This window comes from Dasypus novemcinctus, chromosome 9 (genome assembly GCF_030445035.2).
Source record: "Dasypus novemcinctus isolate mDasNov1 chromosome 9, mDasNov1.1.hap2, whole genome shotgun sequence".
In the NCBI taxonomy this organism is placed as follows: domain Eukaryota; kingdom Metazoa; phylum Chordata; class Mammalia; order Cingulata; family Dasypodidae; genus Dasypus; species Dasypus novemcinctus.
In genome coordinates, this window is record NC_080681.1 from 13,097,536 (window position 1) to 13,122,678 (window position 25,143).

The window sequence follows — 25,143 nt, forward strand, 5'->3', positions numbered from 1 at the left end:
TCAAAATCTGCAGTGAGAAAGCTACAGGGTAATTGATTGATAAACATTGGTAGCCTGACAAGCTCCACATGGGCTTAAGAGGGAACTGTGTTTATTTTTAGTGTTTGGTTGACTCCTTGCTTGTGAGTTTTTCTCTTTTGTTTTTGTTGTTGTTTTCTTGTCTTTGCTTCCTCTTTATCCCCCCCTTTTTAAAGTTAGATGCTGCCAACTTGTTTCTTATGTGCTGTGTTTCCTCTTCCTTTATTTCCCCTTTTCTGTGTGCACTGATTTTGGCTACCAATGCTATCTCTCTTCCCTCCTACATCTGTCCAACTTCTGCCTTCTGTTGTTGCTCTTACATTCCACTTCCCATTGTTTATCCCCCAATTTTTCTGGCTTTTTATATCTAACACTTCTATTCTGTTATCTATCTTTTATTAACTCTTTCCATTTTGTTCTTTCTTTTCTCTTTCCCTCTCTCCTCAGCACAATGGACTATTAATTAATACAATAGTCTTCTCCATATTCAGTTTCCCATTTTATTGTAGATACTCCACTTTTCTATTCCTATAACTCTACACTGCTTACATGAGTTTCATATTCATTCTCCTAGGTCTTATTTGGTTCTTCTGCTAACTTTTACTATCAATATTACTATTATACTTTTTCTTTTCCTACCACTTTTACTTTCCCTGACCCTAATATGTTTCCTTCAAGGGAATTCAGATAACAACAAGGAAATAGAATAAGAATAAAGTGTCAAAGAGAAAACTTAACACACACACAAACAGCAACAAAACAAAAACGGAGACTAGATGGAGAAGCTAATCAACTGAACAAACTCATCAAGATAAAATGATGAAGAGACCACAACAAAAAATTACAAACCATACCAATAATCAGGAAAACATGGCCCAGTCCAATGAACAAATGAAAAGCCAGGAAAAGGAGCAGAACATCAAACAGCTAATCTAAGCTGTCCAAACAAATATCATGGACAAACTTAATGAAATGAAGGAAGAGATTAAGGATATTAAGAAAATACTTGGAGAGCATACTGAAGAAATTGTAAACATACATATAAGGATAACAGATATGATGGTGATGAATGACACAATCCATGAAATCAAAGATACACTCTCAGCAAATAACAGCCCATTTGAAGAGGCAGAGGAAAGAATTAGTGGTGTGGAAGACAGTACATCTGAAATCAAACAGATAGTAGAATTGATAGATTAAAAGATGGAAAAAATCCAGAAGGGACTTAGGGATATGAATGACAACACAAAATGTACAAACATATGCATTAGAGGCATACCAGAAGGAGAAGAGAAGGGAAAGGGGACAGAAGGGGTGTTGGAAGAAATATGGCTGAAAACTTCCCAAACCTGTTGAGGGAGATGGAGGTACATGTCCAGAAAGTGCAATGCACTCCAAACAGCATAAATCCCAACAGACCTATGCCAAGACATATATTCGTCAAATTATCCAACAGTGAAGACAAAGAGAAAATACTGAAGGCAGCAAGAGAAAAGAAAACCATCACATACAAGGGAAGCTCAATAAAATTAAGTGCTGAATTATCATCTGAAACCATGGAAGATAGTGGTATGACATAGTCAAAGTACTAAAAGAAAAAAATTTCCAGCCAAAAATACTCTATCCAGCAAAGGTGGCATTAAAAAGGGATGGAGAGTTCAAAATATTCACAGATAAACAGAAACTAAGAGAGTATGCCAATAAGAGACCTGCCATTCAAGAAATACTAAAAGGAGTTCTGCAGGTTGAAAAAGAAAAACAGGAGAGACAGAGCTGGAGGAGAGTGTAAGAACAGCTAAAAAGACAAAAAGGGAAATAAAGATGACATACACAAATCCAAAGAAAATATGGCTAAAGTAAGTAATTCCTTGAGAGTAATAACACTGAATGTTAATGGATTAAACTCACCAGTCAAGAGACAGAAATTGGCAGAATGGATAAGGAAATAAGACCCATCTATATGCTGTCTGCATCAAACCCATCTTAGACCCAAGGATTCAAGGAGGTTGAAAGTGAATGACTGGAAAACAATCTTACAAGCAAACAATAACCCCCCAAAAAAAAGGCAGGAGTAGATATACTAATATCAGACAAAATAGACTTTAAATGCAAAACTATTGTGAGAGACAAAGTTGGACACTATATATTAGTATAAGGGGTAATCTTTCAAGAAGAAAGAACAATGGTGAACATTTATACACATAACCAGGACACCTCAAAATATATGAGTCAAACATGGGAAAAACTAAGTGAAGGAATAGATGCCTTTACAGTTATAGTGGGGGATTTTAATACACCATTATCACCAATGGACAGAACATCTCAACAGAGAATCAATAAAGAAATGGGGAAGCAGACGTGGCTCAACTGATAGAGCATCCATCTACTAGATGGAGGGTTCAGGGTTCAATCTCCAGGGTCTTCTTACCCCTGTGGTGAGCTGGCCCAAAAGCAGTGCTGTTGCACACAAGGAGTGCCATGCCATGCAGGGGTGGCCCTGTGTAGGGGTGCCCCACATGTAAGGAGCGCACCCTGCAAAGAGAGCTGCCCTGCATGAAAAAAGTGCAGCCCACCCAGGAGTGGTGGCACACACATGGAAAGCTAGCACAACAAGATGAAATAACAAAAAAGAGATACAGTTTCCCAGTGCCACCAGATAATGCAAGCAGACACAGAAGAACACACAGAGAATGGACACAGAATGCTGTCAAACGGGGGGTGGGGTGGGGAGAAATAAACAAAATAAATCTTTTTTTAAAATAAGGAAATGAAGACTTTAAATAATATATTAGACGATCTGGACCTCATAGACATATACAGAACAGTACACAAAAATACAGCACAATATACATTCTTCTCAAGTGCACATGGATCATTCTCCAAGATAGACCTCTAGGTCACAGAGAAAGCCTCAATGAATTCAGAAAGATTGAAATCATGCATAATAATTTCTCCTACCACAGGGAATGTAGGTGGAAATCTGCAAGGGCCAGAGAACCAGATTAGGAACAAGGATATGGAAGTTAAGCAATACATTCTTAGACAAACAGTGGGCCAAGGAGGAAATCTCAAAAGAAATCAGTAACTACCATGAAACTAATGAAAACAACGACACAACATATCAAAACTTATGGGAAGTAGCAAAAGCTGTACTGAGAGGGAAATTCATAGCCATAAATTCATATATTAAAAAAGAAGATGAGCTAAAATCAAAAACCTAACTGCACACTTGGAGGAATTAGTAAAATAAACAAAAAACTAACCCCCAAAGAAGAAGAAAGAGAGGATAAGGATTAGAGCAGGACTAAATGAAATAGAAAATAAGAAAGCACTAGAAAAAATAAACCAAACAAAGAGCTGGTTCTTTGAAAAGAATCAGTAAAATTGACAAACCCTTAAGTACACTAACAAAGAAAAAATGAGAGAAGATGCAAATACACAAAATAAGACATGAGAAAGAGGATATCACCACAGAAATAAAGACTATAATAAGAGGATACTTTGAAAAAGTATATGCAAATAAGGACAATTTAGAAGAAATGGACAAATTCCTAGAAACACATAGGCAGCCTACATTGACAAAAGAAGAAATTGATGATCTCAACAAATCAATTATGGGTAAAGAGATAGAATTCCTCATTTAAAAACTCCCAACTAAGAAGAGGCCTGGGCCAGATGGCTTCACAGGCAAATTCTACCAAACATTCCAAAAAGAGCTAACACCAATCTTGCTTAAACTCTTCCAAAAAATTGAAATAGAAGGAACATGAACTAACTCATTATTTGATCCAACATTACCCTAATGCCAAAGCCAAACAAAGACACCACAAGAAAGGAAAATTACGGACCAATCTCTTTAATGAACCTAGATGCTAAAATCCTCAACAAAATACTTACTAACCATATTCAACAACACATCAAATGAATTATACACCATGACCAAGTGGGTTTCATCCCTGGTATGCAAAGATGGTTCAACATAAGAAAATCAATCAATGTAATGCACCACATAAACAGATTGAAAGAAAAAAAATCACATGATCATATCTATAGATGCAGAAAAGCTTTCAACAAAACATAGCACCCTTTTCTGATAAAAGCACTGCAAAAGATAGGAATAGAAGGAAACTTTCTGAACATGATAAAAGATGTATATGAAAAACCCACAGCCAACATCATATACAATAATTAAGTCCTAAAATCTTTCTCTCTAAGATCAGGAACAAGACAGGGATGCCCACTATCACCCCTTCTATTTAACATTGTGTTAGAAAGACTTACTCAAACACTGAGGCAAGAACCAGATATAAAAGGCATCCAAATTGGAAAGGAAGAAGTCAAAATTTCACTATTTGCAGATGACATGATCCTATACATAGAAATCCCTAAGAAATCTACAAAAAAGCTTCTGAACTTATAAATGAGTTCAGTAAAGTCACAGGTTATAAGACCAATGCACAAAAATCAGTAGCACTTCTGTACACCAATAATGAGCGATCTGAGTAAGAAATCAAGAAAAAACACCATTGACAATAGTAAATTTAAAAAATCAAATACTTAGGAATAAATTAAACCAAAGATATAAAAGATTTATACACAGAAAGCTACACAACAAAGAAGACTTAAATAAATGGAAGAATATTCCTTGTTCATAGATAGGAAGACAAAGTATCATTAAGAGGGAAGCAGATTTGGCTTAACTATACAGGGTCCACCTACCACTTGGGAGGTCCAGTTGGCCCATGCACAGTGCTGATGTGCACAAGAAGTGCTGTGCCACACAGGGGTGTCCCCCATGTAGGGGAGCCCCATGCACAAGAAGTGCACTGTGCAAGGAGTGTGCCCCACAAGGAGAGTCGCCCCACATGAAAAAAAAACACAGCCTGCTGAGGAGTGGCACCACACACATGGAGAGCTGATGCAGCAAGATGACACAACAAAAAAGAGACCCAGATTCCCATTGCCACTGACAAGAATGCAAATGGACACAGAAGAACACACAGTGAATGGACACAGAAAGCAGACAATGGGGGAGGGGGGAAGTGGAGAGAAATAAATAAATTAATAAATTATTAATTAATAATAAATCTTTTAAAAATATATCATTAAGATGTCTATCCTACCCACTGATCTACAGATTTAATGCAATCCCAATAAAAATCAGCACAGCATTTTTTAATGAACTGGAAAAACTAACTATGAAATTTATTTAGAAGGGAAAGAGGCCCTAAATAGCCAAAGACATATTGAAAAGGAAAAATGAAATCAGAGGAATCATACTACCTGACTTTAAAACATACTACAAAGCTATAGTGGGCAAAACAGCATGGTATTGGCACAAGGATAGACATACTAACCAATAGAACCAAATTGAGCATTCTGATACCAATCTTCATTGCGACGGTTTGCTCGGTCGGTAGAGGTAGGTCTGGCTGCGGACGAGGGGTCGGTCCAGCTCTGGACGAGGGGTCGGTCCTGCTTGGGACGAGGGGTCGGTCCCACTTGGGACGAGGGGTCGGTCCGGCAGCAGACGAGGGATCGGTCTCACAGGGGTTGCGCGGTTCAGCTAATGGGGTCGCCCGGCGAAGCCGGTGACGAGGGGGTCACCCGGAGAAGCAGGCAACGAACTGGGGACAAGGGAGGCCAGGCCCTCGTCGGGGGCTCTCAGGACTGGAGGGCGCACAGCAGAAGAACCACCGTGGAGACAAGGTAAATACGCAAGTCCACTTTATTGAGGGAGAGGCAACAGTTTTATAGGGGCTGGGGAAGGCTGATTGGTCGAAGCCACGCCCTGTTCTGATTGGTTGCCGGTGAAAGGTCAGTGGGCGGTACTGGATGGGGGAGGGGTGGTGGTTAGGGATTGGCTGTTGCTGTTGCTGGGGGAAGGGGCAGGGTTTAGGGATTGGTGGCTGCTGTTGCTGGGGTGGAGGGCAGACTTGAGTTTCCCGCCCACACCTGGCTGTTGCTGCTGTCGGGGGGAGGGAAAAGGGCAGACTGGATTTTTCCGCCCACGCCTGGCTGTTGCTGCTGTCGGGGGAGGGGAAAAGCGCAGACTGGAATTTTCCGCCCTGCGCCTGCACAGGGAGAAAGAAGAAGAAGGGTGCCGCCCCACAGGCATCGTGTGGCGCCATCGGGGAGGAGGGGCGGCCGCAGAAGCATGGCTGCCGAGAAGGGGAGACCCGAGGGCACTCTGCGCTCATGCCGAGCTCCCTTCAGGGGTGGCGGTGAGTCCGACCAGCCACCCTATTATGGGGGCAGCGGCTTGGCCTTCCGCGGCTGCTCCCCCGCCAGGCCAGCAAACCACACTTCAGCCCGAGGGGTGACCGCACTTCATATTTACAGTCATCTGGTATTCAACAAGGCCACCAAGCCCACTCAGTTTGGAAAGAATGGCTTCAGCAAATGGTGCTTGGAGAACTAAGTAACCATATACAAAAGAAAAAGAGAGGACTACCATCTCACACCTTATACGAAAATCAACTCAAGATGGATTAAAGACCTAAATATAAGACCCAAGACCATAAAGACCTTGGAAGACAATTAAGGGAAGCATCTACAGGACCTTATAATAGGAAATATCTTCATGAACTTCACACCCAAAGCATGAGCAGTGAAAGAAAAAATAGATAAATGGGAAATCCTCAAAATTAAAACTTTTTGCACTTCAAAGGAGTTTATCAAGAAAGCGAAAAGACAGCCTACCCAATGTGAGAAAATATTTGGTAACCATATATCTGATAGGAGCCTAATATCCAGCATATATAAAGAAATTCTATATCTCAAAAATAAAAAGGCAAACAACCCATTTTTAAAATGGGCAAGAGATTTGAATAGATGCTTCTCCAAAAAGAAATACTAATGGCTAAGAAGCACATGAAAAGATGCTCAACAAAACTAGCTATTAGAGAAATGGAAATCAAAACTACAATGAGATACCATCGTACACCCATTAGACTGGTGTCTATTAAAAAATCAGGGGACTACAAATGTTGGAGAGGATGTGGAGGAATGGGAACCCTTATCCACTGCTAATGGGAATGTAGAAGGGTCCAGCCATTGTGGAGGACAGTTTGGCAGTTCCTCAAAAAACTAGCTATAGATTTGCCATGTGACCCAGCAATTCCACTGCTGGGTATATTCCCAGAAGAACTGAAAACAAGGACACCAACAGATTTGTGTATACCAGTGTTCATAGCAGCATTATTCACTATTGCCAAAAGTTGGAATCAACCTAAATGCCCATCAACAGATGAATGGATAAACAAAATGTGGTATATACATACAATGGAATACTACTCAGTAGCTGTAAGAGGGAATACAGTACTAACACATGGGATAACATGGATGAATCCTGAGGACCTTATGCTGAATGGAGCAAGCCAGGCATTGAAGGACAAATACTACATGACCTCTCTGACATGAATTAAGTGAATCAAGCTGCCTCAGAGACCTAGAGACTGGAATATTGACTTACAGGAATTAGGGGGTGAGAGGAAGGTTTTGAGCCAAACCCACATGGACAAAATATATGGTAAAATAGAGGTAAATAGTTGTGCAGTGAAGGGATAAGATGGGGGAATAGGGATACTATTGTATTGGACTTTACAGGCTTGAGGGGGGCTAGGTTTAGTTGGATGGATCAGATGGTCCATGGAATTGGGAGGAGGGTTGGGTGGAAGCAGGTGAATATGGAAGATAGTCGGGAATGTAGTTGAAACTATAATGTTGAGAAAACTCTTTAGACAATACAACAAGGAAGAGTTATGGGTTTAAGGTGTTTAATAGGGTGCATCTGGCATGGGGTGCACCTGGGACAGGCTTCTAGGGAGTCTCTGGGCGCTCATCTTGTCATAGGCTGTTATATCAGTGGGTGGAGACCCATACAATGAGTGGGAAGGTGTTGTACCCCCATCTGGGGAGGCCTGATGTTCTCAAACAGAGGGGAGGGTGTCTCTCAAGAACATGTGTGGCTCCCAGTGGGGTAGGACAGACTAGTGTGTCAAACCCTTAGCATCGTTGCAGGTATCTATGAATCTGGTTCTTCAGGCAGTGAAGCTTGGTTGCCCAGGGGGAGGAGAGGAATAGAGTAATGGAAGAGGGGATAACTGGTGGGCAATGGAAGTGTACTATATGGTTGTGCAGTGATGGATGCAGGCTGTAGAGATTTATGGTCTAAAATGTAAACCATAATGTAAACTATAATGTAACCAAAAATTTATAAAAGAATACAATCTAAAATGTAAACCATAATGTAAACCATTATGTAACCATGGTTGGGAGCAATGTTTCAATATTTGTACATTAGTTGTAGCAAATGTAACATCCACATATAAAAAGATCATTGCTGGGAAGGGGTGAGGAGGGGGGAATGTTGGGAGCCCCCTGTATTCTACATGTGACTTTATTGTGACCTAAAACTTTTTTGAAGACATAGAAAAAAAGATGTAAGACACTAAAGAAGAAATGAAAGAGATTGCCTTGCCACTGTACATACAGGGAAACACCTATTATAGTGATGAAAGGCAAAGTGTCAAAAAATTTTTATGCTATTTTTCTTTTTTTAATACCCCAGTTTATTTTTTGCTTTATCTTAGTTTTTCTAAATTATTATGTATTTTATTTCTAATCTTTAAACCTCATTACTATTTCATTTTCCTATTAATTGAATTTCACAATATATAATGCTTCATTTTTGAAGTTTTGAATCACAGAGAGGTTCAACTATGGCAGGGGAGGAGCATTAGTGTGGGGTGTCATTGATGGAGGATGCATGGGTGGGGAGGAAGATTTCTAGGGCATGCATATAGGGTATATAGATATGTTCAGATGTTTGTTGAGTATTGACATAATGGGTTGAGTTTCACATGACACCTGAGGGAGTGTTGAGTTTCCATCCTGGGGAGTTCTGTTGCATTTCCCAATGGAACAGCAACAATCCCCCAAGTGCAAGGGCAAAGACTAGTGAAGAAGGATGGTCCAATGATGGGCCCTTGATACTGATGACTCTGCTTATGAGCCTGTGTGCTTAAAATTTCAATTTGGCCTCAAGCTGCAGGGTGCCTAAGAGTTACTGAGAACCTCCATATTGCTCAAATGTGACCACTCTCTAAGCCAAACTCAGCTTGTAAATGCGTTACCTTCTCCACAGCTTGGGACATGACTCCCAGGGATGAGCATCCCTAGCACTAAGGGAATACAACCAAGCACTGGCTGGTGATGTAACTAGAAAAAGATATTGAATAAAAGGGAGAAATGGTAAAGACAAATGACTTTATATGGCTAAGAGGTTTCAAAATGAGCCAGGAGGTCATTGGTGGGCTTGAGCTTATGCATGTCTCAGCAGGAACTCAGAGACAGCCAAAGTAGATACAACCACAGGTAGTGGTTCTCCTGAGGGCTATGGAGACACACAGGTCCTACAGTCATGGCAGATAGCTCTGGAGTTCAGTGCCTTGTTATTGGGCCCTACTTTGGAATTTGTGCCCCTGAGTGTGATGGAATTCCATTCAGGTGGACTTCTCTACACATGCCTCTTCTGTCACTTTTACTGAAACTGTGGTTGGTACTGGGTTTGGTGTATGCCAAGGAGACTTGAATGTCTGGTCTTTCCATGTTCCAGCTGGGCTCTGAGCCTCAGTGGATTTGCAACATGTACTCTCCCATTCATTGGACTTACCCAGGTCAGCTAACAAGGAGGTGAGGATGGTCAACCACCACATCAAGGAACCGAGTCTACAGCTGCAAGCAGGAGACTCCCATCCATCAGTCATATGATATTGAAGCCCCCTCTCAATTTAGAGATAGGGTGAGCATCACCATCCCAGAATCCTCTGGATAGGTGAATAATATATGGATTAGATTGGACTTACTGGTATTCTACCGTAGTATTATTGTGACTCTAGCAATGGAGGAAATTATATCACTGATGTGGAGACAATGGCCATGGGAGTTGCTGAAGGCAGGGAGAGGGAAAAAGGTGAGATGTGGGGACATTTTTGGGACTTGGAGCTTTCCTGAATGATATTGCAGGGACAGATACAGGATATTATATATTCTGCCGTAACCCACTGAATGGACTGGGAGAAAGGGTAAACTACAACATAAACATAATCCATAAACACAATGCTGTGTAGCAGTGCTCCAAAATGTATTCATCAAATGCATTGAAAGCCCCACATTAATGAAAGAAGTTGTTGATGTGGGAGGAGTGGGGGATGTGGGCAATGGGGTCTATAGGAACCTCTTATTTTTTTAATATAACATTTTGTGTGATTTATGTATTTTTTTAAAAAAAATAATAAAATAAATTTTGGAAAAGAATTCTTGGCCTGCAATTTTTCTTTCAGGATCCTAATTATATCATACAACTGTCTTCTTGCCTCCATGGTTTCTGATGAGAAATCCACACTAAGTCTTACTGGGTGTCCTTGTATATGATGGTTTGCTTCTCCCTTGCTGTTCTCAGACTCTTCTCTTTATCTTTGACATTTGACATTCTAAGTAGTATGTGTCTTAGTGTAGGTATATTTGGATTTATTCTGATTGTGGTTTGCTGCATTTACTGGATGTGTAAGTTCATTTCTTTCTTTCATGAGAGTTGATAAATTTTCAGCCATTATTTTCCCAACTACTCTTTCTGCCCCTTTTCCCTTCTCTTCTCCTCCTGTAACTCCCATGACATGTATGTTTTTGCACTTAATGTTTATCATTCAACTCCCTAAACCACTGTTCAATTTTTAGCGTTCTTTCCTCTCTTCAAATTCAGCTGTTCTGTTTTCAGTATCACTTATTCTCTCTTCTATCATTTTGAGTCTGCTGGTGTGTGCCTCTAATGTGTTTTTGATCTCACCTATCATGTCTTTCATTCCCATGTTCTCTGTTATTTTTCTATTCATATTTTCAAATTCTTTTTTGTGCTCACTCAGTGTCTTCCTGATGTCCTTTTTTCATTTAGTCATATTGTCTTTCAATGCATCAATTTGTTTTTGGAAATTTCTATGAGCCTCATTGATTAATTTTCTCAAATTCTGTGATATATTCCTTTGCTTGGGCCATTTCTTCCATTTTCTTAGCATGGCTTGCATTTTTTTGCTGATAAGTAGGCATCTGATTATGATGGTGAGTTTACTCTGATGCTTAATTTCTTTCTCTTTTGTAGGAATTCAGAGGCAGGAGACTGTATATTACTGCTGTTATTTTATTTTTGTTTCAACCTGTTCTAGGTCTTTAGGGTTGCTTCTGTTAGTAGCTCAAATCTGTGCCATGGACCCAGTAATGGGTTACAGACTGCCTCCAAGGGCCTTGGAAAAGTAGACTGTAAATGCCAGAAAAAGCATCTTGCTTATTTTCTCTTAATTTCCTCAACATGCCCTTCTTGGGTCTGCCAGCAGATGACACTCTTTGGAAGCCCTCAGTTCAAGGCCACAGTTTGTTTACTGCAACACATACTGCAACAATGTCACAGAGGATCCTGCTTGGAGGTTATTTAGGGCATCACATTTCAAACTTTTTAAAGGCTGCTCTCCAACCTTTGCTGGCAATCCCTCTCTTTTCCTGGTTTGGAAATAATTTCACTCCTCTCTCTGTCTTCAACAATTGGTCCCATTCAGGAGGGAGAGTGATTGAGATCAGATTTCTTTAGTCCTGGGCCAACTCTCAAGGCAAACAATGGTGCAGTCCCTCCCAGCCTGGAAGCATGCCTGGACACAGCAGACCAAATTTGTTTGGCTAAAAGCTGGATCAGCGTTAGGCTGCATCCCTCTCTCTCCTGTTTCCTGGGATGGTGGATCCCCGCAGCCCCCTTTGTTGGTAGCTGCTTGCCCAAGGCCAGAGAATTTTAAATTGTCTGCTTGAATGGTGGGGGAAGGGCCCTTGTTGTTGCAGCTGCAGCTTCATGGTCTTTTCATCAAGATCTTTTTCCTGTGCACCTCTTTCTTCTGGGTGGTGTCCATCCTTCCCCTGGTGTCCTAAATCCTAAAACATTTTTTTCCAAGTCATTTCTGCCTGACCTCAAGAAGTTTTTCTGGGGGAGAAGAGAGTCCTGTGTTCTTCTAATCTGTCATCTTCCCAAAAGTCCACACAGTGGACTGTAGCTATATAAGTCTTGAAATGAGATAGAATGATTCTTCCCACTTTATTCTTTTTCAAAATTGTTTGTCATTCCAGTTTTAGTTTCTTTCATTTTTCATATGCATTTTAGGTTGGTCTTGTATATATCTATAAAAAAATCTTGCTGGAATTTTGATAAAAAGTGCAATAAACTGGTATATCAATTTGGGGAGAACCCAAATCTTTACTATGTTGGGTTTTCCAATCCATGCTTCTCCATTATATTTGCTTTGATTTTTTTCATGTTTTGAAGTTCTCAGCACAGAAGTCCTGTACCTGTTTTGTTAGATTTACACCTAAATATTTCAAGGTGTTTTTGAATGATTGTAAATGTTATTGTATTTTTACTTTCAGTGTCCTCCTGTTCATTGCTAGTATATAGAAATAGAATTGATTTTTATGTATTTTTCATGTACCCTGTGATCTTGCCAAACTCACTTATTAGTTCTAGGGGTGTTTTACAAATTTCTTAGGATATTCCTATACTTATAGTCATATCATGTTCATATAGAACAGTTTTATTTCTTCCTTCAAATTGTTCTGCCTTTTTTTTCTTGCTTTATTGAACTGGCATTGAACAAGAGGGTGAGAGAAGAGCTGATATCTTTGTCTTGTTCCAGATCTTAGAAGGAAAGCAATCAACTTTTCACAATTAAATATAATGTTTGCTGTAGGATTTGTGTAGATGCTCTTTATGAAGTTAAGGAAGTTCCCATCTGTTCATATTTTTTCTGAGAGTTCTTCTGCATCAATTGATATTATCATATGATTAATCTTCTATTAAAATGGTGAGTTGCATTGATTAATGTTTGAATATTGAACCAGACTTTTGTGACTGGAATAAAACCCACTTGCTCATGAAGTACAAATCTTCTTTTATATTGATGAATTCTATTTGCCAATATGTTGCTAAAGAGTTTTGCAATTATATTTGTAAGGAACATTGCTCTGTAGATTATTTTTTATAATGCATTATTTGTTTTATTTTGGTATCAAGATAATGTAAAGTTTCTTTGAATGAGTTTGGAAATGTTCCTACCTCTTTTATATTCTGGGAGACATTTTGCATAATTACTGTTAATTCTTCTTTAATAGTTCAGTATAGAGAAACTTATGGGGAGATGGCATCAGAGTAGGGCAGCAGGGCTCAACTCTCTTACAAATGAAATGGAGGAAGGGCAAAAAAACTGTCTGAGGAAGCCCCTTTTTGGGGTCTGCAGACTAGGAGAGTGCTCTGCACCATCCAGGAGGGAGAGGGATAGAGAGATGAAGTGGAAGTGAAATCCGTGAGTTACTAGCCCCTGCAGCTGGTAATGGCACCCATCTCCCAACCTTGGGGCAAACAGCTAGGGTAAAACCTGTGACTCTGCAGTCACCTGAGAGAGGAACAAATGGCTTCCTCCCTATGAGGAGGGACAGTGTGGCAGAAGGCAAAGAGTGTTTTTTCTTTGGTAAGTTCGACCAATGGAGCCTGTTTTGAATCTAGGCTCTGGCCAGACAACAATCACCAGCAATTGAAGGTAGAAAGAGACACCTCTGTAGAAAGGTTCACCCAAGATCACCATCTGCTGGCCAGCTGTGAAGCTGCAGGAAGTAAAAATGACTTTTGGAGTCTCTCATTTTCCAGGCCCCTTTAATCCAGTCTGCAGCCCACTAGCAGATCCTTGTCCCTGTTTTGATAAGTTAACCTGGGCAATCTTAAATATTTAGGATAAGTGGAAAGAAAAATCAAAGAAGATCCATTAAATAAAACCACTAGGCAAGAGACAGAAATCAGCTATCAGAGTAATTCACTGACATAATCTGATGCCTAGACATCAGCAAAAAAAAATTATGTCATAATAAGAAATAGGAAGATATGACCCAGTCAAAGGATGAAATAAAAAATCCTAATTAGACCCAGGACTTAAAACAACTAAACAATGATAATCATATAAATCTCCCAAAAGAGATAAAGGATATTAATAAGACTCTGAATGTGTATAAAGAACAATTTGAAAGCCTGCAATGAAAAGTAACAGAACTTATAAAAATGAAAGGCACAATGGATGAGATTAAAAATGCATTAGAGGGGTCCTCCTCCCAACACCCCCTTAGGGAACCAGGACATGGAGGTGCCCTGGCTGCTTTCCTGGCTCCTCCTGCTGGGGTGTCCTGGTTAGCCAACCGCAAGTGTTCAGTGTATTTTTGGAAATATGACAAAGAATTTAATTCAGGTAATTCATGAATATGCAAAAGAAAACCTATTCTTCCCATTCAATCTGGTTGAATATCTGATGGTGATTTTCATCCTGGTCCTGATTTTTATGTAATAGCTTGGAAACCTGTCATCATTGTTGCTTACTTGGGAATTGTTTCATTTGCCATTTTCATCTGGAACTGTGTTTGCCATAAAGCATCACATATATCAAGCCAATTTACAACAAATGATGTTGACAATCAAGAATTGCATGGAGGAAAATACTAAAATTCTAGAAAAAATATCCAACTGGGAAAAAAAGATCAGTGAATCAAAGGAATGGATTCAATAAAGGGAGAGGAACAATGATAGTCTGTCTGATGAGGTAAATAAACTTAAGGTTAACATCAAAACACTGGAAGAGAAAAATGAAATGCTGACTGACATCCTTGAGCAGACATAATCATCCCTACAGAATGAGAGACTTCAGAATGTCAACAATCAGGACTTGATTTTGGAAAAACAAAAAATTATAGCCAGCTTGAAAGACTCTATTTCAAAGACTGCTACAGATATGGCTGAGGTCAAAAATGCCCTTCTTGAAGCTGGCATTACTCTGGTGTAAGCTAAGACAGAAGATGAGAAGGTGTGGAAGGAAAATGCTGATCTGAAGGCCCAAGAGGAGCAGGCTTTGACTGATTGCACTGCACAGCTGAATTGTGTCTCTAAAAGTATATCTGAGGACATGAATGGAGAACTGGCAGGTGGCATGAACACAGGAATGAAAATTCAAATGCACCAGATGATAGATGTCTCCCATTCAAAAATTGCCATATCAGCAGATCAGAATGCTCTGAAACCATTTAAATTTCAGCTGAGTGACTTGATGACTGCTGTCTGTAAACTGCAAGAATACAAAAAGAAACTGGAAGATGATTGTTCTTTATTGAGGTCTGCAAAAGCTGCAAAATGAGAAGAATATAAAACCCTAAATCTGAAAGTAGAAATTGTTGACAAAATCTTTGAGAAGCAAAGGATGGCCGCCAAAGAGAATTTCAAACTGAAGGCACATGAGCAGGAAGAAAGCCAGGCACAGCTGTCAGAGGTAGAGGAGAAAGTGAACATGGCTGCAAAGGAAGTCCAGAACTACAAGCAAAAAATTAAGGAAATGGAATAGAAGCTGCAGGCAGCAGAGTGCTCATTTAGAGAACAGATCACTCTTCATGAGAAGAAAGCTCATGGCAACTGGTTAAAAACTCATGCTCTAGAGAGAGCATTGGTTGAGCAGACCAGAGAAGCTCACTACTTGAAATATAGATTGGAAATACCCCAAAATAAGAAGCCCCAAGAGGATGGTGGCATTAAGACACAGGTGCTGGGAAGGCCTGATATGACTCACCCTACACAGAGAGATCCAGGACCTGGTCCAGCTCCCCTGTGGAGCAACAGTTCTGGAAGCTCATTCCCTGCTGGGTGGACAGAGGAGGGCAAACAAACTCCTCTGCAGAGGCCTGAGGGCAGCACCAGTCCCAGGAGATCACCTTTGGCAGCACCTGGAGAAGTCATTAATTTGGCTGCAGGGGGACGCCCTCCTTTCCCAGGACCACCCTTCCTGCACTACCCCATGGGAAGCCCACCACCACCAATACTGAGACACTGGCCACTTCCTCCATCCTGGGGGCCTCTTGGACCTCCCCTATCACCTCACCTTCACCATTTGGACAATTATATTGACACTTGAAGAGGACTTTCAGCAGTGGTCATCAGGCTGAGGATGTTAGAAAGTTTAAAAAAGTGTCAGATCTGCCTTAAGGTCTGAAGGCTTCCCTGTCCCATCCTGCTCCCTCCCTCCTTCATCTTTCCTAGGTGTTTCCCTAATAAACCCTTGTTATTATCCTAAAAAAAAAAAATTAGAGGGGAAAGCAGATTTGGCTCAACAGATAGAGTTTCTGCCTACCACATGGGAGGTCCAGGGTTCAAACCCAGGGCGTCCAGACACGTGATGAGCTGGCCCATGCACAGTGTTGATGCGCATAAGGAGTGCTGTGCCATGCAGGGTGTCCCCTGTGTAGGGAAGCCCCATGAACAAGGAGTGCAACTCATAAGGAGAGCCACCCCACACAAAAAAAGTGCAGCCTTCCCAGGAGCGGCACCGCACACACAGAGAGCTGATGCAGCAAGATGATGCAACAAAAAGAGACACAGATTCCCAGTGCCACTGACAAGAATACAAGCGGACACAGAAGAACACACAGCAAATGGACACAGAGAGCAGACAATGTGGGGGAAGGGGTGAAAAATAAATGAAAAATAAATCTTTAAAAAAATACATTAGAGGTATATTACAGCAGATTTAAATTGGTTGAGACAAAATTAGTGATATCAAGGGCAGAGCACATGAACTGGAAAAGACAGGAGAACAGAAAGAGAAAAGAATGGAAGAAATGGAAAAATTTCTCAGGGAATTGAAGGGCAATGTGAAACAAACAAACATATGCATTACCAGTATCCCAGAAGGGGAATAGAATTGAAAAGAGGCAGAAAGAATATTTTAGGAAATAATGACCATAAACTTCCCAACCCTGATGAAAGACATAAATATCAATGTCCAAGAAGGATGATGCACCCCAAACAGAATAAATCAGAATAGACCTACTAGAGGTACCTATTTTTCAGAATGTCAAATTCCAGAGATAAAGAGAAGATTCTGAAGGCAGCAAGAGAAAAGCAATGCATCACATACCAGAGAACCTTGATAAGATTGAGTGCCAACCTCTCATCAGAAAGCATGGAGGTAAGAAGGCAGTGTTATGATATATTTAACCTTCTGAAAGAGAAAAACTACCAGCAAGAATTCTTTATCTGGAAAAACTGTTCTTCAAAAATGAGGGTGAGTTTAAAGTCTTCACAAACAAACAAAAACTGAGAATTTGTTCCTGAATGACTAGATTCACAAGGAATCTAAAGGGAGTTCTGCAGCCTGAAAGGAAAAGTCAAGGGTGAGAGACTATGAGAAGAGTATAGAAATGAAGAGAATTAGTAAGGGTAACTAAAAGGGTAAAAACACAGACAATAGTCAGATCTGACAATGGAAAGCCAAAGGATAAAATGGATGAAGTAGTGCCTTTATAACAATAACATTGAACATTAGTGGACTGAACTCCCTAATCAAAAGAAATAGATGGACAGAATGGATTTTTTAAAAAGATCCATCTATATACTGTCTACAAGAGCCTTACTTTAGACACAATGTCATAATCATGCTGAAAGTGAAAAAGGCTGGAAAAAGATATTCCATGCAATTAGTAACCAAAACAGATCTGGAGTAGCACTACTAATATCAAACAAAATAGATTTTAAGAGCAAAACTGTTATAAGAGATGAAGAAGGTCATTATATATTAATAAAAGGGTCAATTCACCAAGAGAAATAACAATCATAAGTGTTTATGCACCTGACTTTGGTGCCCCAAAATACATGAGACACACACACTGGCAAAACTGGAAGGGAAAAATAGATGTCTTTCTCATAATAGTTGGAGACTACAATACACTGTTCTCAGCATTGGATAGAACATCTGGACAGAAGTTTAATAAGGAGACAGAGAGCTTGAATAATATGATAAATGAACTAGTCTAACAGATATTTATAGAGCATTACACCCTTAACAGAAGGATATATATTCTTCTTAAGTGCTCATGGACCCTTCTCCAGGATACATCATATGTTGAGTCACATGACTCAATAAATTTTAAAAAGATTGAAATTATACAATGCACTTCCTCTGACCACAATGCAATGAATCTGGAAATCAATAACAGGCAGAGAACTTGAAAATCCAATGGTGCTGAGAGAACTGGATATCCAAAGCTAAATGAAAGAAAGAGGATCCCTATCTCACACTTTATACAAAAATTAATTCAAAATGGATCAAGGATGTAATATTCTTGCATCAATGCCAGAGATATACTGTTTTAATAATAGGGAGGGGTATGGAAAAACAATACCAAATGTATGTTATATCCATTGTTAGTGGTAATAGTCTGATGATATCATCTCATAATCTGTAGCAAAACTTCCACAACAATGTAGTGTGTTGGTAGAGGGGTGTTGTATGGGAATTCCACACAGGTGCACAGTTGTTTTGTAAGTTCACAATTTCTCTAATAAACATATGTTTGTAAGAAACAGATACAAGTGGACCAAGGACCTAAATGTAAAAGCTAGAACCATAAAATTTCTGGAAGAAAATGTAGGGAAACACTTTCAAAATCTTGTGGTAGGTGGTGGACTCCTTATATCCAAAGCATGAGCAACAAACAAAAAGACTCGGTAAGTGGGACTGCCTCAGATTTAAACACTTTTGTGCTTCAAATGACTTTATAAAAAGGTAAAAAGTCAGTCTACTCATTGGGAGAATGACATATCTAATAAGGGTTTGAGATCCATATTATATAAAGAAGTCATAGAAATCAGCAATAAAAAGACAAGTAGAAATAGCTAGAGGACAGGATAAAACAGCCTAGAAAAAGATCTTCTAGGGTTTAGGACATGAGGTGAAGGCTGGAAACTGCCCAGAGGAGAGAGGGACAAAGGAGGGAAGTCCTGACTACAGAACTGTGAGTTGAAAGCCGTGGCTGCTGCTGCTGGCACCCTCCCCTATACTAAAGATACTTTAGAATCCTTGAGCCTCTGGGACTATGGCTACAGACAAAGGGGGCTTCATGGGTCTAACATCCCAGGAGAGGGGAGAGAGAAGGGCCCAGCCTAAGGTTGACTCAGCTTCTGACCCACAAATTTGGTCTGCTGTGTCCCGCCAGCCCTTCCAGGCTTCCACTGGGTTTGCCCTGGGAGCTGGCACAGGACTAGAGAAATCTGAACCTCACAATCTCTCTCTCTTCTAGCTGTGGACTGACTGTTGAGGACACATCTCCCCAGGAAAATGGAAAGAGAGGGACATAGCCTAAGGCTGACTCTGCTTCTGACTCACAAATTTGGTCTGCGGTGTCCCAGGAGCCCTTCAAGGTGGGTGGGGTGTGCCACTGTATACCTTGAGACCCCTACTGATGGGGACTGATTGTTGAGGAGTCAAAGGGGATTGGAAATATTTCCTAGCTGGGAAAAGGGAGGGGACTGCCTGAGAAGCCTGGAGAACAGTCTCAGAAAAAGTTTGAATTACAAGACTCTTAGCCTCCAGGTAGTAAGCTCTAATCAGGTTGGTCCAGTCTGTGCTGTAAAAAATACACGCCAACCAGGCATTGACTTGAAAGCTGAACAAAGAGCGCCACCTGCTGGTAGATGAAGGGAGTGCATGGAATAAAATTAAAAGTTGGAAAGGCTTTTTTTCAGGGCTCTATAGCCTCCCTCTCCAAGGCCTAGGAAGTGAGTCTACAACCAGTTACTGGGTCCACTGCCCAGTTTTGAACAACTAGCTGGGACAATCCTAACAATCCAGGTTGAGCCAAGAATCAAAGAGCAGTGGTAACACACAACTTCCTGCCACTAAATCACTACAAAAGAGAAAGAAATTGAGCATCCGAGTAAACTACACCCTAATCAGATGCCTAGACATCAGCAAAAAACTACAAGCATACTAAGAGAATACAAGACATGGTCCAAGAAAAGGAATATATCAAAGCCCCAGAAAACATGCAGGATTTGAGAGAACTAATTAGTGAGATGCAACAAATCAACAAATTTCCAAAATCTAATTAATGAGTTGAAAGACAATATGGTTAAAGAGGTAAACAACATCAAGAAGACATTGAACAAATGCAAAGAAGAATCTGAAATCCTGAACACAAAAGTAACAGAGCTCATGGGAATTAAAGGCAAAACAGGTGAGATAAAAAACACATTACAGGCATATAACAGCAGAGTAAAAATGATAGAAGAAAGAAAAAGTGATACAGAAGACAGAACAGCTGAAAATGGAGAGAGAAAAGAATGGATATAATTGAGCAGGGGCTCAGAGAGTTGAATGAAAACACAAAATGCAACATGGGAGTTCCAGAAGAAGAGAAAGGAAAAGGGGCAGAAAGAGTATTTGAGGAAATAATAGCTGAAAATTTTCCCAATTCTCGCAAAAGAAATGGATTTACATGGCCCAGAAGTGCATACATAAAATCAAAATAAATCTGAATAGACCTACTCTAAGACAGAATGTGAAATGTCAAAGAGAAAGAGAAAATTCTCAGAGCAGCAAGGGAAAAGCAAACCATCACATGCAAGGGATGCCCAGTAAGACTTAGTGCAGATTTATCTTCAGAAACCATGGAGGTGAGAAGACAGTGGTATGATACAATTAGGATACTGAAAGAGAAAAACTGCCAGCTGAGAATTCTTTATCCAACAAAACTGTCCTTCAAATATGAAGGTGAGTATAGACTATTCACAAACGAACAGAAACTAAGAGAGTTTGCAAAAAAGAATCCATCTTTGCAGGAAGTATTAAAGGAAGCCTTAGAACCTGAAATAAAAAGACAGGAGAGAGAGGCTTGGCAGAGAGTATAGAAGAAAGAGTAGCAGAAAGGATAGCCAAAAGAGTAAAAAGACCAACAAAAATATGATATGACATATGAAAGTCAAAGAATAAAATGAAGGAAGTAAATAGTGCATTTATGGTAATATCATTGAATATGAATGAATTAAATTCCCCAATCAAAAGATGCAGGCTGACAGAATGGATAAAAAAACATTAGCCATATGATACTTACAAGTACCTCACCTTAGACCCAGGGATACAAAATTGCTGAAAGTGAAAGGATGGAAAAAGACACTCCACGCAACTAGTAACTAAAAAAGAGCAGAGGTAGCTGTACTAATTTCAGACAAACCAGACTTTAAATGCAAAAAAGCTATAAGACCTACAGAAGGCCATTATGTATTAATAAAAGGGGCAATTCACGAGGAAGATATAACAGTCATAAATACCTGTGCACCAAACTAGGGTGCCCCAAAATATATGAGAAAATGCTGCAAAACTGAAGGGAGAAATAGATGTCTCTACAATAATCGTCAGAGACTTCAACACCCCACTCACATCATTAGATAGAACAACTAAACAGAAGATGAACAAGGAAACAGAGAACTTGAACAATATGATAAACAACCTAACAGACATACACAGAACACTGCATCCAAACTCAGCAGGTTATACATTCTTCTCAAGTGCCCATGGATCTTTCTCCAAGATAGACCACATGATAGGGCACAATGTAGTTCTTGATAAATATAAAAAGACTGAAATTATACAAAGCACCTCCTCAGACCATAATGGAATGAAACTGGAAATCAATATTAGACAGGAAAAAAGTAAATTAGCAAATGTGTGGAGGCTGAGCAAAACACTCCTAAATAATCAATGGGTCAAAGAAGAAATTGCATGTGAAATCAGTAAATACATTGAGGCATATGAAAACAAGAACAACACAACTTATCAAAACTTATGGGATACAGCGAAGGCAGTGTTGAGAGGGAAATTTATAGTCTAAACGCCTATATTAAAAAAGAAGACAAAGAAAAAAGAGAGAGGAGATGCAAATACATACAATCAGAAATGAAAGGGGGTGTTACAACTGACCCCACAGAAATAAAAATATTCATAAGAGGATATTATGAGAAACTTTATGCCAACAAACTAGACAACCAAGATGAAATGGACAAATTCCTAGAAATGCACAAGCAACCTACACTATGAGAAATACAAAAACTTAACAAACCAATTACATTTAAAGAGATTGAATCTATCATCAAAAATCTCCCAGCAAAGAAAAGTCCAGGACCAGATGACTTCACAGGTGAATTTCACCAAAAAGAATCAACTCCAATCCTGTTTAAACTCTTCCAAATTACTGAAGAGGAAGGAAAATTACCCAACACATTTTACAAAGTCAACGTCAACTTAATACCAAACCCAGATAAAGATGCTACAAGAAAAGAAAATTACAGACCAATCTCTCTAATGAACATAGCTGAAAAAATTCTCAAAAAAAATACTTGCAAATCAAATCCAATAGCATATCAAAAGACTTACACATCATGACCAACTGGGATTTATTCCTGGTATGTAAGGATGGTTCAACATAAGAAAACCAATCAACATATTAACACATTAAAGGGAAGAAAAAAACACATGATCATTTTAATCGATGCAGAAAAGCAATAATTTCAATTAGAAAAATCCAGCATCTTTCTTGATAAAAAAACACTTCAAAAGATAGGAATAGGGAAACAGACTTTGGCCCAGTGATTAGGGCGTCCGTCTACCACATGGGAGGCCCACGGTTCAAGCCCCGGGCCTCCTTGTCCCGTGTGGAGCTGGCCCATGCGCAGTGCTGATGTGCGCAAGGAGTGCCCTGCTACACAGGGGTGTCCCCCGCGTAGGGGAGCCCCACGCACAAGGAGTGCACCCATAAGGAGAGCCGCCCAGCGCGAAGGAGGGAGCAGCCTGCCGAGGAATGGCGCCGCCCACACTTCCCTTGCCGCTGACGACAACAGAAGCGGACAAAGAAACAAGATGCAGCAAAAAGACACAGAAAACAGACAACCGGGGGAGGGGAGGGGAATTAAATAAATAAAAATCTTTAAAAAAAAAAAAAAGATAGGAATAGAAGGAAAATTCCTCACTATGGTAAAAGGGATATATGAAAAATCCACAGCCAAAGTCATACCCAATAGGGAAATGTTGAAAACTTTCCTTTTAAGATCGGGAACAAGACAAGGATGGCCACTGTCACCATTGTTATTCAGCATTGTACTAGAAGTTCTAGTTAGAGCAATTAGACAAAAAAAAAAAAAAAAAAGAATTAAAGGCACCAAAATAGGAACAGAGGAAGTAAAACTCTCACTGTCTGTGAATGACATGATGCTGTTCTTAGAAAATTCTGAAGTATCCGCGACAAAACTATTTGAGCTACTAAATGAGTTCAACAAAGTGGCAGGATGTAAGATCAACATGCAAAAATCAGTAATGTTTTTTGTACACTACTATTGAACAATCTGAGGAGGAAATCAGAGGGAAAATTCCATTTGCAATAGCAATAAAAAGGCTCAAATACCTAGGAATTAATTTAACTGAAGAAGTATAGGGTCCACATACAGAAAACTACAAAGCAATCTTAAAAGAAATTTAAAAAGACATAAACATATGGAAAGACAGTCCGTCTTCATGGATTGGAAGAATAAATATCGTGGAGATGTCAGTCTTACCCGCGCTGATTTATAGATTCAATACAATACAAATCAAAATCCCAATAACTTACTTTGCAGAATTAGAAAAGGCAATTACCAAATTCAGTTGGAAGGGAAAGTGCACACAAATAGCCCAAAGCATTCTTAAAAAGAATGATGTGAGAGGAATTCCACTGCCTGATCTTGAAACATATTATAAAGCAAGAGTGGTCAAAACACCATGGTACTGGCATAAATATAGACACACTGGTCAGTGGAATAAAATTGAGAATCCAGAAATAAACCCTCACCTACACAGTCAACTGTTTCTTGACAAATCTACCAAGTTAATGTTAATGGGACAAAACAGTCCTTCAACAAATGATGCTGGGTGAACTGGAGATCTATAACCAAAAGAATGAAAGAGGACCCCATTTCACTCCCTATATAAGAGTCAACTCAAAATGAATCAAAGACCTAAATATAAAAGCCAGGACTGTAAAACACTAGAAGAAAATGTGGGGAAACAGTTTCAAGACCTTGTAGCAAATGATGGTATCTTGGACCTTAAACTTAACAAAGCATGTGCAGCAAAAGAAAAAATAGATAAATGGGACTCCTCAAAATTAAACACTTTTGCACCTCACAGGACTTTGTGAAAAGGGTGAAAAGGCAATCAACTCAATGGGAGAAAATACTTGGAAATCATATATCCATTAAGGGTTTAATATCCAGGATACATAGAGATGTTACAACTCAAAATAAAAGACAAATGACCCAATTAAAAAATGAGCAAAAGACTTAAATAAACATTTGCCCAAAGAAGAAATACAAATGGCAAAAAACACATGAAGAAATGCTCAACATCACTAATGATTAGGGAAATGCAAATCAAAACTACAATGAGATATCATTCCACACCTATCAGGATGGCTACTATTAAAAAGACAGAGAACTACAAGTGTTGGATAGGATGTGGAGAGATGGGAACACTTATTCACTGTTGGTGTGAATGTAGAATGGTACAGCCACTGTGGAGGACTGTTTGGCAGCTCCTAAAGAAGTTGAATATAGACTTGCCATGTGACCCTGCAATACCATTACTGGATATATACCCAGAGGAACTGAGAGCAGTGACACTAACAAACATCTGCACACCAATGTTCATAGCAGCATTATTCACAATTGCCAAAAGTTGGAAATAACCCAGGTGTCCATCAACAGATGAATGGATAAACAAAGTGTGGTGTATTCACACAGTGGAATATTATGCAGCTGTAAGAAGAAATGAAGTCATAAAGCATATAAGAACATGGATGAACCTGGAGGACAGTATGTTGAGCAAAGCCAGCCAGACACAAAAGGACAAATAATGAATGATTGCATTACTATGAACCAAATATATTGTGTAACATATTGTATGGTTCAAAAAAATTTATATGTATGCAGTACATTTAATTGAGCAATTGATGTTTTTATTTAACTGTTTTCTTTTTATTTTTTAATTGTTTATATTTTCAATTATTAAATGTACTAAATAAAGTTAAAAAATTTTAAAAAGAAGGTATGTAATAAAATAGTACATTGAATTTAAAACTAAATGTCATGGTAGATAGACAAATAGATGGATTGATAGATCATTAGATATAGTGATATTAGCAAAGGTG